Below are 13615 nucleotides of genomic sequence, written 5' to 3' on the forward strand. Positions count from 1 at the left end.
CTTTTGTTGTCTTGTCAAACTTTTCTTGGAACTCTTCTACGAGGAATAGAAATGCAAGTGAGTCATTTTAAATCTAAATCAAAGCCGAATATTTAATATTAAACAATGATAAAAAATTAAAACTGCTCTATGTGCAAGCCTACAATGCCTGGAGTTAATAGTACACTGACTGAAACCAGTAAATCTGTTACATAAGCTTAACTAGAGCTGAAACAATTTGTCAATTAATCAAATATTCGACAGTCAGCAACCATTTTGCCAATTAATTAATTGCTTTTAAATGAAATGCCGCTTACGATCGCCAAAAGTTCCCAAGTTTTAGCTTCTCCATTGTGAGGGTTTGCTTTTTTTTTTAGCCTAATGTGAGAGTTAATTACATATCGGCATGATTTACACTGTTAGTCGGACAATATACTACGAGACATTGAAAGAAACCACTTGGAGCTTTCAGGAAACTCAACATTTTCAGGCTTTTTATAGAGCAAATAGTTTGCTAATTAATTGATTTGAATAGCTGAATAGTTATGAAAATACAGGAGTTATAGACACACCGTAGCTTTAATACTCATAAAGGGAGAAGTGCCCTTTTATTAACTGCACTCTAAAATAACCCAACTGCAGTTAATGTCAACAGACATGAAGTTACAACCTTTTTATAACAGGAAGAAAATGGTGCAAACACGTGTACCCTCAGCTGGTGCAGACAGGCTTTAGATCATACAGTAACATCCAGTAACCCAAAGCAATACTAACCTTTTCCATCTAAACAGGCAAGCCATAGCGACTCACTTTGTCACTCTCAGTGGAGCCCGGGCTCAGAGTTGCATGGTGATGATTAAAAATTTAACACACTCCTTCACCTACAGAATCAACTGGTGTCAAGTTGGAGAGTGAACATTAATTATCCAGGAGTGTCCAACACTGGCTCCTGAATTTTTTACATTATTAATATCCTCAACACAACAAGAGACATGTCTCATTATTAGAAGCTCGGCAGCAGGGCCACATTTTCCAATTACTGCCACCGTGTCAGTCTGCTCGACTTCAAAAACACATTTCCTTGGCTTTGAAAATGCTCTCCGTTTCAGTTCTATACTAAAAGGTTGATTCAAACATTTTGTTTCTGTAACAAGTAAAATCTGAAGTCTCTACAGATGTACGTTTGTCAAGTCCATTTTAAATAAACCATCACTGTTATGGGATGATTACATTAAACTGCCGACAGGATTCTGAGCAGGATTTACAACATTAACTATGATCCCTCTGTGTATTTGTCGTGTGGTGTTTGGTTCAAGAACCAAGTCAGCGATTGAGAATTAATTATTGCCTTTATGCAAATGACTTCAAGCTGTCACCAGCCCTTCATCCCGCTATTGAAATTCCCAATACGACTGTGGAGCACGAACTCTTAAAGTGTATTTTTTTTACCCATGTGCCTCATAAGCATAACAATTGAAGCCGGCAAAAACAATGTTGGTAAAGAGCAAGCCCCACATTAGCCTTCTTAGCGCTCACCAGTGTTGACAGGTGTAGTGAAGTCATGTGTTTTCGCAGGGAGATTCACACAGACTTCCTCACTTAGCCCAGTTCCACTTTCCCAGCCATGTTTATGACTTCACCTCCTGCGGTGGCCCTCGGGCAAGAAGGAAACAAGACTGCCTCACAACAGTCAAAGCTTTTTAGACTCAACAAGCTAGCTGCTGGAACTTTCCAAGGAAAAAAAAAAGTCTCTCTCTTGTGCTCACAGTTAAGCTTCTGTTTGACGAGTGCAGGGCTCTTACAAAATTGAAAAAATAAACAGATTGCGGCAGAAAATAGTACTTTGAAAAACCAACAATTTCTATAAGACTGATATTGGGAGGAAATGCAAGGCAAAGCAATTTAATAAAAAGCGGTTCAGAAGGAGCAAATGCCAAACATGAAAGAATATGTAGAAGTTATTATCAGACAACTGCAAAGCAAGCTCTTCCACTTTGTAGTTTCCTTTACAAAACACACACACACACACACACACACACACACACACACACACACACACACACACACACACACACACACACACACACACACACACACACACACACACACACACACACACACACACACACACACACACACACACACACACACACACACACACACACACACACACACACACACACACACACACACACAGAGCAAGAACCCCTGGAGACAATTACTATGTCTGCCTTCAAACCTCGACTTCAAAGAAAAATTCCTGGGAATCTGAGGCATTAAAACTTCTTATTTTCCACCACAATCTCCTTTTATCGGTGCCACAAATCCAGCTCTCCTCTACACAGGTGCTGTCAGCAAAACGGCTTGAATTTTAAAGAAGGTAACAAAACCACTCCACAGTGGGCATTTGATTTCATAATGTGGAAATGGAGAAGGACGGGGGAGTTTATGAACATGTCTGTCTCTTAAGGTGAATATTTGCTTTGATACCAACGTCGGGGTGCAGCCCTCCCATCTGTGTTCACTCAGCCTCTGTGGGAAATAACTGTCTCTTTCCTCCTCCTCTAGAGGCTTGGCAATAAGCAAGGTCTGAGAAAAGAGCACAGAAGGAAGGCTGTCCCTTGATTCTTATCAAAGGCAAGTTTTAGGTTTCTCTCAGCCCATGGGTTAGTACTACAGCTTACAATAGATAAGGTGATCCGCCTGATGTGTTCCCAGGCAGAGCACAAGTGAACTGTTGAATAAGGTGTTGAAAAAGAGCTCTTTACAAGCCCTTTAAAATCTATGCTTTTCTTTGAATATTCTTTGCAGCCCTGAATTATTTTTGGCTCTGAACTATGAAGAACTTCACAGTAACAAACTAAGGTATTTGTCCATTTCTCTGTTCTTCAGGTATTACCGCTGTGCCCGTCAAGCTTTACTTTCATGCGTGGCATGTGTGCAGTTTACAATAACAATAATACAATAGCAGATTTACCACTATAAGTAATTTCCCTAACAACGGGTTGATTTGTTTTTTGGTTCTTTAGCAAAAACAATACAAGGTGTTGTTACAATATACCAACTATATTCTACACATTATGCGTTTTATCAAGATAAACGATTGAATAAAAACCAACAAGAAATTCTAGAACGATGAATTCTTTTCTCGTGGATGATCAAACGCTCTGTTACAGCCCTAACTAGCTTCTTAAACGTACTATTTAAAAGGACACGTACACGAACCATTCGCAGGAGAGGTCAAAGGAGAGAATAACTCAATTGCTTTTGGGAAATTCCAATATTAGTACAAAGTCATCTGGTCTCAAAATGGCGAACGAAAAAGCTCTTAATTTAAATGGACAAAAGATGTGTTCTTTCATGCTTATAGAATGCTCTAGTTTTTAAACACACAGCACACGCATGTCGAGTCTTACTCCTGCAACACTAACCACCCGAAACCTGAGAGGAAAGACACTTATGTTGCAGGTAAATCAATACTCTACTTCACACATGGATCCATGCAAAAGCAACTCGTGTCGTACTTGCTCAGTGAACCATGGCAGAAAGGCGGGTGCACTATGTTCTGTACAAAACATCATGAAATAAAAGCTCGAGAACAAAATAGTTGAAGTTGGCAGCAACAGGAGTATGACTGCAAATTCCTTAATGACTCTAAATTCCCATTTTAATGGTGCCAATATTTTTAATGACTCAATAACATATGTTTTCAATGTAGAGACATGTTTGTAATTTAAGTTTATACATAGAAACATAAAAACCCATTAATGTAGAATTTAGACCAAAAGCATGCTGCATGCGGTAAAACCTTTCCAGCAAAGCTGATTTAGCATTCTTCATATGCATGTATGTTAGGTTTGCACCAACAACGCCACATGCCTCAGTTATGTATTGCGACTGATAGTTAAAAGAACAATCACTGCTTGGGATTGAATTTGATTGTAACATTCAGGGAAACTGCAGGTATATTTTACACATTTGATAACGAGTAAGGTGCATTTTAGATAGTCCATTCTGAGTTAACGTCGTGTCCCTGTGGACATTCAGACTTTCAGTAGTTTCACCTTGCCACCAGCCAGCTCTAAAACTGAAAGCGTATCATATTTGACGTAAATTCTGTTTGATCACACGCAGGTACCTGGTGGTATGCAGGGCAGGCTGTTAACTCCCCACCTACCACAGCACATACCACTGGAGCTTCATTGAAGATAATGATCACACTCTTCCCGTCAGTTAAACACACAGCAGCTCATATCAAGGCACAGCTCCCAGTGTTGTGGAATTAAGACCTTCACTGAGTGAGACTAATAACCCTCATGCAAACCGTCAAACACTCAGATGAACATAGTGTTTTACTGATTGACAAACTCGATCTCCGTGTAACCTCCATTTTCACAGACATCGAGCCAAAAGCACACATTTTCTGACAGCAGGTCAAACAATTGTATACAAGACACAAATAATTAAGTATTAGATAGAAGTACAAAATAAAAAATTAACAGGGAAAATGTTAAAGATGCTTCCTCAATCTGGAACTCTGTCCATAATTGTCGTCAATTTCCAAGTCAGAGCCAGTGAGCATTTTAAAGGCACCGGCAATCCTGACAACAGCTTGCAACACCAGCTTGTGGACTCTTTAATGTCGATGTCCTTCTATTGATTAAACCCCCCCCCCAAAAAAAAAATCACATTTCTTTTCATCAAAATTACATATTCATGAAATAGTTTGTCCATGAAAAAAAATCCCTAATACCTTGAACTGGCATAAATGTACACACAGATCTATGAATATGCAAATAGTGCCTGCCTCTATCTCCACCCACTGATCACCTGCAGTTTGATGATTTGGAAAGCCATACGCCGACAGCATTGGTTTCTTAGATAAGCATGTAACATATGAAACCTTGCCTCTCTGGCACACTGCAATTCCAAAGTGAAAATGCTCAGCCATGGCATTGACTGCTTATTTATCTTCTAGCAGGTAAAACACACCAAATAGACATGTTAACTGGGTAAAAACTTGATTTTCATTGGACAGGGTCTTTAACAAATTCCATTAATGTATGCAAAAGATAGATGACTGGAAAAACTTGCTGCCAGTCTTGTGCATTTCTATGTTTTCTATAACTACTGGTTGTAAAAACATGGGGGGGGATCCTGTTTGTGTAACTATTTGGCATTCTATGTCCTCAGGCACTTTAAAAATAACTTTATTTAAATACCTGGCCATTCAAACTGCTCTATGATCATCACATCCAAAAGCTATCCAAAACTTAGATGACTAGACAGATGTGGTTGCCTAACTAAACAGTACACACCAATCAAATTCCATTAACATGAGTGAGTCCAATACTGAAAATAAACTGACTAGACATGTGGCTAAAGATTGCTCAGTCTGTTATCTGGAAGCAGTTTGTAGAAATGGTTCAAATAAAGAACCAAATAGTAAATGATAGAGGATGAGTCAACTGAAAATACACAAGTGTTCAATATTGACCTTTATAAGCTTGATTGGACCATCCTGATTAAATGCAACAACTATCAGTACATGCACTCAAATTATACAGACTGGAGATTTCATTGAGGTGTAGTAGTGAGGCTAAGTAGCAAGTTGTTATTCCTAATAAGCATAATGAAAGTTCCAGTGATTCCAAACTGAGACTCCCTGGCTTGATGGGAAGTGGAAGCTGCACTTTTTTCAGTTTGCTGCACACAAAGAGAGAAAGATTAATGGCACTGGAAGCATGAACGGCCTCCCTCTCCTCTCCCTCTTTCGCCATACTTTCCTCCCCTCTGATGTTGCTGGCAGGAAGTTGCTGAGCAGACATGTCACCAAGCCGAGCACAATTGAGTTTGTAATCTCTGACCCTGCAGTGGCAGAGAGTCTCTCGCTCTCTGTCTCTCTGGTTCTCCCTCTCAAGAAGAGATACTTGTGGTAACACACTGCTGCTGGGTCGAGGCTTGGCTGGATAAAGATCTCTTCTAAAATGAATCCACACAGGCATGTGTGACATAAAGCAATTGCATAGACATGCCTGAGGAATGTTGGCAAAAACACTCAAAAATCAGCTAGATGTAATGAGAGAGTAATGCCTGCTCTCACATTTGGATGGAAACAGGCATAAAGATTAATGTTTAAACTGAGAGCTCTTCCAATTCCTGATAATATCATAGCAGGGAAACACGGTCGCCCACTGACTTTGTGCAAAGTACTTACTGACTAAGCCACGCAACCCTCATTCATTTCCTCATTCCAAAACAGAAAATTGGCACAGACACTGGGCCTCATGAGGAGCCATTTTGGGGCATCAACAACAAACACCAGATGTGGAGATGGGAGATAAATGTCAAACATATTGATTCTATGCTTCATTAAAGCTAATTGTGGGGGGGCAGAGTTTGCCTGTGGCAAGGCACTAAACAGATCACAACATTAGCATCTACAGAGGTCTTGTTTTATGCAAACATTGTTTAACACAGTTGGGGCCATTATTTCAAAGTGAGCACAAACTGCGAACCAGAAAAAAGCTGTTCCAGTTCCAGCTGAGACCTAAAAATTGTCTGACTGAATTACAAACACAAGTATTCAGAAACAGCTACAGCTAAAAAAAAAAAAAAGACAATATCACAGGCTTCTCACAAGAGTCCAGTCCACTGGCTTAATTTGATTTAATTCCTTTGATTGCCTTTTCTATCCTCCCCCGGAATATTTAGGATCATTTTATTCTTTCAAATATATATATATACACACACACACACACACACACACACACACACACATATATATATTATATATATACACACATATATATATATATATATATAAAACGAAAAAACTATCAGGGCTTGTGTAACGTGTTAGAAGGGAAGCTTCTAACTAGTAATTTTCCATTACAGTGTAATACTGTAATGGAAAATTTGAACATAACTTGTTTGTTTGCCCACTGCTATGCTACACTGTCAGAGCTAACAGCTCATCTAGTAATGTGTGAATGCATGCATACAGCCACCCCTCCCGCCTCCTAAAAATTATATTTGGTCACATGATCCTTCGTTTCGTTACTTTTAGGTGCGTGTAAGTTTCACACTTACAAAACGTGAAACTGTCATGCCAAGAAAGGACAAACCATGGCTATCTCACATTTAGTAGACCAGCGTGTCTATTTTGCACTATAACATTGTGTCCTGCAGACTTTTTAATATGTTATTTATTAATAAAAACTGTACTGGGATACTGACTACATGACTATGACTTCAGCAACATTTTTCCAGTACAGTTTTTCATGCCTTAAAGCGTCAAAACAAGTTGAATAGGTCTGATTTAGAAGAGCAGAAACACATCACATCATTTTTAAAAGAGAGAAGAAGAATTTGAACCTGTTTGGCATTCAGGCTGACACCTCATGCAGATTGGTATTCAGTTACTTCTCTTTGATTCTGACTTATTTTCATCAACAGCCCTGTGTTTCAAACCTTCAAAGGAAGCTTTCTGAAATGTCTCTCGTGTTGCCTTTATCATTGTTCCAAGTTCCTGTGATCAGAGCATCCAGCAACACATAGAGAGAAGAACAAGTCCATCCGATTAAATGAGAAGAACAAAACAGAGCAGAAGTCGAGATAATAACCCCCCCCCACACCTTACTCCCTACCATCCCCTCCACACACACACACACACACACACACACACACACACACACACACACACACACACACACACACACACACACACACACACACACACACACACACACACACACACACACAGCAGAAATGGTATGACATTCAATGAAGTGGTCTGAGGACAGCAGTGAAATTCTAAACGGTGTAACAGGCCATTTCAAGTCTGGCAGATGGTTCTATGTATTTTTCATGCTGTGGAAAACCTGTGACTGAGGTTTGGTTGGTTGTCATCCAGTGCCTGGGGACCCTGAGCTGAATGCATTCTACACACCACTGCAGAATCACATGATGTCTGACCTCTCTGCCATGGCAAACTGCCCAGCAAGGAAAAGGGAGGAAGGGGAGGAATGTCAGCGTGTTAGTGTGAGTGACTGAGGTTGTGCAGAAAGAGACAGCTAGAGAGAGAAAGAGAGAGAGAGAGAGCAAGCAAGCAAGCAAGCAAGGAAGACAGAAAGATGCATGATTGAAGGCTTGTGTCGCTTGTGTCTGTTCACCAAGCATAAACCGAATTCTCTGCGACCACATACAACTTTATAGCACTGACCTGTAAAACATACTGCCAGAGAGAAAGTGGGGAAAATGTGATGAAGGAGGGAGGAATGGGGCGGGGGTGGGGGGTGGGGGGGCAGGAAGAGAGGAGAGCAGCCACTGCTAAAGATTCACAGTGTTACAGAGAAAAAGGGGGGAAGAAAAAATAGCATTGCCTGACTTCCCTTCCTTTGGAATGCATCCAATATATCCTGAGTGTGTGTGTGTGTGTGTGTATATGTGAAGTGTGTGTGTATGTGAAGTGTGTGAGTGTGTGTGTATGTGTGTGGCATGCTGGCAGGAAGGCTTTCAGCATATAAATATCACATTACCACACAAGGAAATGCAGGCATCAGTCGGAGCTCCCAGCCGGCCTAACAAGCATGGGAGCTCCACTCTGGAGGTCAGAGAGAGAGAGCTTGCTCAAATGGAATTCCACAGAAACCAGTACTTCTTTTAACAGATAAGTGGTACGGCTTGCAGCTATGTGATGTGGTGTAAGCCTATGGTTGCAGTTATCTGACATGTGCTGGTGTGCATAAAAGTCTTGGTTTATAGATATGTTGTATGTATATATATATATTTTATGTATCATTATGTCTTCATAATCTCCTCGTTTTAACAAAAGTAAATATCATCACTTGGATTTAATTCGGTTGCTTTATTTTCAAAAGTTACAAAGATGTAACTAATGCATGCTGGGAAATGCTAATACAGCAATAAAGTTGCAAAGTAAACACCAGGAGTAGTGTTGAATCATGGTCCTCAACACCCAGCGAATTAACACCGACATATTACTCAGCCAGAGAGTATCCCTGAGCAACCGCTAAAATGAACAGATGTTAAAACGATGAAAGTAGAGTGTAGACGAATGAGTACTGATGCAATGAAACTAAAACTGACATTACAGCACAATGACTTATGATTAAATACCAATATGATTCCAATTATGAAACGGTGAAAGCAACATTTAACTGACATGAAAACCAATTATTTTTAAAAGGAAATACTCAATTCAAACTACACAAAGACAGTGTTAATAGGACCAAAGATGTTGTTACACATCCACAGACAACAATTTAAAAAAGGTTAGATTCTTATCTGATCATCACAAATTTGTTCTGCAGCATGAAAACAATCACAAACATCCAGCCAGGAGACATAAAAAAAAAAAAAAAAACTATCTTCAGTGACAAGAAGAACGAGTAGTCCTGCAGCAGATGGTGGAGCCCCCAGAGTCCTGATCTCATCAGGGATTACATGAAGAGACAGAAGACACTGAGACAGCCTAAATCCACTGAAGAACCGAGATGTTTGGAACAACGGGCGGTCACACCAAGTATTGATTATTTTAATGTACTTTGTAGGAAGTTAATCGATAAATAAAAACACCTCTTAAAAGGATTATTTCAAACATCAGTAATGTTTTGAATTGTAATTTTTCAGATTACTGCCAATTATAGCACTTTAACACAAATTACTTGACTAATATCTCTTCAAAAATTTTACTGGTGTTCCTCTGGGGTCAATTCCAGGTCCACTACTTTTTTACAGTTCATTTTGATGAGCTAACCACTGTATGTGAAGATATTTAAATGTATGCAGATGATGCTGTTACCATCTGAGCATGATCCTAAATATGACTTATGTCAGTAGGAAATGCTCAGGTGTTACAAATAACTGCTTTATTCAAGTGTACCAGTCAGCCATGACAGCAGCTAAATGGAATTCAGCCATCATTCATGTTTTTTTTTTTTTTTTTTAAATCATGCATTTTATATTCAGGTGGCTCGAGCTCAGATGGTGGAGCGGGTTGCTTACTGGTCATAAGGTTGGCGGTTCAATTTCCGGTTCCTCCTGTCTATAGGTGTCTTTGGGCAAAACACTCTGAGCCCCAAGTTGCTACGTATGGCAGGCGAGCACCTTGTATGGCAGCTCTGTTGCGATTGTTGTATGTGTGTGTGTGTGTGTGTGTGTGTGTGTGTGTGTGTGTGTGTTAATGGGGAGGCCAAAATTGTAAAGTGCTTTGTAGCCTGCTAAAGTCACTCCATAAGTGAAGACCATTTTTCCATTTTATCGTGAAATGTCAAAGTGTCTTCCAGCGCACTGTAAATTTCCTATTTTTGTTTTAATTTTGTCGAGATAAAACTGGAACGGTTTAGTCTTTGAATGGACTTCACGAAAAAAGAGCGATGCGAAACCTGAGCCTGTAACAAGTCGGGAAGCACTGCTATAAACCATCCAGTACAAAGTCATGTTTCAAATATGTGTCTATCTGATATACATGAGTGCCAGGGGATCTGTTATATGTCAGGCTTCAACAGACCGGAGGTTAATAAAATATGTCTATCTGTGAAACATTTGATACCGGCAGACTACATTACTGATCAAAAACTTCTGTGAATGATGTAACCTCCAGACCGCATTACTATGTCAACATTTCATCATTAGGAAATTAATGGGTCCATTGAATTAGATACTGCATGTAGAGATCACGCACACAAAGTCCACTTTGCCTTCTTGTCCTTTCATACGAATCAATACAGCACTGAACAGTCACTGGTTTTGCTCACGGTCTTCCTGTCCATTAGGTTAGACTTCCTTGACTTGTATTCACTGAGACATTGAGCTGTGCAGCTGCTGATGTGGTCTTTAGAAAGGGGTAAGAAATCAGAGCCTCATTGAGAGCGTGAATCAATTTTTCCACCGCAGGAGTAAGTTGATGGTGCGATTCGAGCTCTGAATGGGGTGTGTCAGTGCATATAGATAAATGTTATCCTCAAAACACAGTATTGACTTCATTTTGTGGCAGTTTGGAATTTGTATGTGTGAGGTAAAGCGTCTGCAGCATATCCACCACCCGTAAACCTGCTTCGGTTTGGGTTGGAGCTCATCCTTTTTAATTATCTCACTCAGCCTCTTCCAGTGAAAAGATTCCCATTTTCAATCTCTATCCATCTATCTTTTCCTACCACCCCCCCCCCCCCCTCCCCCCCTGCAGCAGGCAGGTCAGGCGTACATCTCCACCCATTGCTGAGTGAGCATTGGGGGATAGGAGTGGAGAGACAGAGCACAGATCATAATGGCTGGCCAATTATCAGCAGTACGGGGGCAGGGGAGCTGGGAGGAGCGAGAGATTATGGCGAGGATGGATCAATACACCGGTCAGTTTCTAATGAGGGAAAGAATTGGTCCAAGTCAAACAGATGGAAATCCTGCTCTGCCTTTGGTGGTCTCCCTGCACAGGTCTGTCAGCAGGGTTTCCGGCTATTAATGCTGCTTTGTAAAACAGCACCCCTACAGGGGAACAACTGCTACGACACTGGAGCGGTGACATTTAAACTGTTTACATTTTGGTTTTCTTCTTTTGTGCATCCACAGTGTTTCTCGCCTGCTCTCCTGATCTACCCACATTCCACTTTCTCTGAATATTTCATGCATCACTAGGGACAGATTTAGAAGAGCCTGAAGAATAATGGCTGTCTGTCCTTCACCACCCCCCTTTTAACCACCCACAGCTGCCAGCACAGGACAGTAAATCCTACACCTCACCCACTCGCCCAGCAGCGCAGCTATGTGCTACTACGCTCTAGCACAACATGCAGTCTTCTACTTACACGAAAAGGAAGCTATATCAAAACGCTCAGCGGCGAACAGTCCAAAGTCTTTCTCTAAAATGGTGACTGGAACAGGCACTAACCAACTGTTAGGCAACATCATTACACATTTGCTGCTGTTAGTCTGCTCTGGTTTCTTCACTATTCTCTACATCTGCCTGCCTTTCTTTTTTTCTGAGGGGCCTTGTGTGGGGTGGGGGTGTTATTTATGGCTGCTCTGTGCGAGTGGACACACACACACACACACACACACACACACACACACACACACACACACACACACACACACACACACACACACACACACAACACACACCCTTTCACAGGATGAAAGGGCAGTCACACTGCCTGCAAACATGATTTTACAGCCCTGGGTGGAATGAGTGGTGGAGGAGAGAATGAGGACAGAGTACAAAAGGGGAAAGCCCTTAGATTTACAGGTCCCAGCAGTCACAATGCAGCCATGTAGCAGCGCACAGTTTTAAAAAGGTGAAGTCTCTTTCTTTCTTTTTTTTACCCAAACTTGGGAGATTCTCAGAAACAGGACAACTGTTTTCATGCAGGAAGACACATATTTGTGTCTGTGTGTGCAGAGATGCACGGAAAAGTACGACATCCCATAAGGGGACCATTGATTTTTAACCACGGGTCTGTTTTTTGGATTGTTACAGAAGACTGCTGTTTCCAAATGGGATGCATTTCAGTACCTCATCCAAGATGTTGTCTGTTTATGTGCATGAAGGCTTTGCAGGTTTAGGGCATGTTTGTGCAATGTGGAGACATTTTACTAATTTAGACTATACCACATGTATGTGTGTGTGTGTGTATTTGTGGGTTTTACGAAATATTTCAATAAGTAACACATAAGGACATGTGTGCACAACATGAAAATAATAAGAGGCACCTGACACCTTATCATATGAGGGGTGTATTTCTTTAGAGACTTTACTCTTCATAATCAATAAGGCATTTGTAATGTATCTAAACATAATCATTTATACATTAAAATACCTACAAATTAAAAACCTTTAAATAATTTAGTTATTATGCTTATAACCTAGCATGACCTCTATAATAATTAGGGCTGCAAATAATAATCATTCTTTACTTGTATAAAATGTCAGGAAAAAGTAAAAATTGTCTAGCACAATTTCCTAAATCCTAAAATGCAATTTATCATTAGAGATGATCATAATAGCTGACAATTGATTTTCTAGCAAATGACTAATCAATTAATGGTTTCAGCTCTAATAAGAAGGAACATGGAATAGACTGTGAAAGAGTGAGTCCATGCAGCCAACCTTTGATAAGCAGTCTCTCCCAAAGCCGGAGGCAAAACAGCCAAGACGAGGATGGCAATGTAATTAAGTTGAAATGTATTCCATTGGAAGCGATTGGGAGCGCGACTGTGTCCACATGATGATTTAGTGGGGAGCGGGGAGTGTTTTCCAGTTTGTACTGTGCTAAAACTGCAATTAAATAAACTAATTTTGAGTGTAAAAGCTTAAGTAAACAGTTTGAGTCCTACAAGGAAGCAGTGACCGAACTGCCAATGGAGCAACGCCATTTGACACATCACATGTTCTGGGTGAAATTAGAGTCCTTGAAACACTAGATTTCACTTGAAGCCCTTTTTCTTCTATGAACCTACTTCAGAGAAACCGGTTCATTGGTCTTACTTATTCTACAAAAAATATTTGTATTTATCTTATTTTTATTGTATACACATTTCTTATTGTGTGCACCTTTTTTCCTAACTGTACTTCTATGCTGCTGTTGACGACTACATTTACCCACTGTGGGATTAATAA

General features: G+C 40.3%; 1 protein-coding gene across 1 annotated transcript in view; it reads right to left on the reverse strand.

The window, feature by feature from the left end:
- Window positions 1–13615, reverse strand: part of trip4 (thyroid hormone receptor interactor 4) — a 68294-nt gene that overhangs the window by 49287 nt on the left and 5392 nt on the right. The window lies entirely within an intron of this gene.

The sequence above is a fragment of the Brachyistius frenatus genome, unplaced genomic scaffold, assembly GCF_029030835.1.
Source record: "Brachyistius frenatus isolate BFR_SWC_R1_liver_20210118 unplaced genomic scaffold, ASM2903083v1 Contig_58, whole genome shotgun sequence".
Classification (NCBI taxonomy): domain Eukaryota; kingdom Metazoa; phylum Chordata; class Actinopteri; family Embiotocidae; genus Brachyistius; species Brachyistius frenatus.